Source organism: Anguilla rostrata, chromosome 1 (assembly GCF_018555375.3).
Source record: "Anguilla rostrata isolate EN2019 chromosome 1, ASM1855537v3, whole genome shotgun sequence".
NCBI classification, from domain to species: Eukaryota; Metazoa; Chordata; class Actinopteri; order Anguilliformes; family Anguillidae; genus Anguilla; species Anguilla rostrata.
The window spans coordinates 81,017,621-81,019,416 of NC_057933.1; positions in this window are offsets into that span (position 1 = coordinate 81,017,621).

The window sequence follows — 1,796 nt, forward strand, 5'->3', positions numbered from 1 at the left end:
AAAATTACCCGGAACTTTCAGTCCCAGGAACTACTTTACCAGGAACTAAAAGGTTCCTTCAGCCAATGGTTGTCTGCGTTTCCACCGGGGTCTAAAGTACCGCGAAGATTAGGCAAATTAGCCCACTGACGTTGTCGTCGGTCCATCTGTCATATGATTTCTTCTGTAACCCCATACTACCACCGAAGTAGCCTACATTATTTTCTAATAACCCGGACAGCCCGGAGGGGTTTATTCCACTTATATACAACGGGTTACCAACAATGACTATATATGGTTACTTTTGTATTTATTGATTTTCATATATCCTCTCAAACACATTCATTAACAGCAGAAAACATGCACACGTTGTAAACAATTTTCTGTTTTATTACTTTCTCGTCGTCAATTCCATATAGGCTAATCGCAAAATGACAAGAATAGAACGAAAACTCGGACTTGCGTGAAAATGTAAATTAGTAGTGGTACAGCCACCGTTTGCTTTCCTTCGAAGTTACTGCTAGCCGAGCAGCGAAGTGTGCCCTCCAGATGCAAACCATGCACCATAATGAGTCCATAGTCTTCCTGGTCTTTTCGTGGAATTGGAAAATGGCAGTAAAATTGAGTAAAATTACGGCAGTCTGAAAAAGCTAACGGGAAGATTACTAGAATTAACCTGTTATTTTACCCGGATAAAAAGTGCGGAAGGTGATTTCCAGTTTGCTTGTACTGTATCACCAATGTTAATTATGCAGAACTACCGCATACCTCACATAACTGTATCAAACGTTTTGAGTCAATTACAACGGGCTAACAAAGAAAATCCGGAAGAAAATATTCAGCAACCGAATTAATCTGTTTGAATGTTTTGGTAGCCTACGTAATATGCTGTCCCAGCACGAATGCTTAGCATTTTATAAAACGAATACTAAAGCAAGAAAAGAACAGAAGAGCACACGTTATAATTCCAAGACGTTGACAGGCTATAACCAAAAGTAGGCTACTGCGCCGCATAACATACAAGTTTGATTTGAAGTTATTATGAAAATAAATTGGTTTGCCGCTGCATATATTTTCAAACATGGCGGGTAATGGCGGAAAATAAATACAACACAAATGCTACGAGTACTCGACCAATCAGAAATGTTCAGCGCTGCAAGCTCCACCCAAAAGGTTCCTGTACTTTCGGAAAGTACTACCCCCCGAGCAGGAACGTTTTGGGGGGTAAAACAAAGCCCCCAGAACTAAATTTAGACCCTAGTTCCTGCGGTGGAAACGCACTGAGTTCCTCAAAAGGTTCCTAGTTCCGGGGTATAGTTCCTGCGGTGGAAACGCGGCTTAAATGTCCGTATTATGGACTCAGGTTGGGCTGGACTCTCTGCCCAGCCTTCCTCATCGTCAGGCAATGATTTATGACATGGTCCACCAAAGTGGCCCTAATGTCGTCGGAAATATGTCTCTATCTATTGCCTGGTCCCCTCCTTTTTCTTGCCCTCGTCCTCGTCGTCGTCCTCCTCCTCTCTCTCTTCCTCTTCCTCTCGCTCTCACTGCCTCCATGTTGCTCCATGTTCCAAGTTCTCACAAAAGAAGTGAGCTTACCTGGGGCCTATTTGTAGGGCTAAGGCTCAGACTGATTGGTGTTCAATTAGTGTATAAGTGTTTTCATGTGTGAGTGTGTGGGTGTTGCCAATTTCAGGTATGTTTGGGATTTTGAATAGAAGTGTTTCCCAATGATTGCAAGAGATTTCTCAATGATTGCAAGACATTTTTGAACAAAGTGTCTAATGTAAGAAACAGTGTGTAGTGTTTTGCAAGAA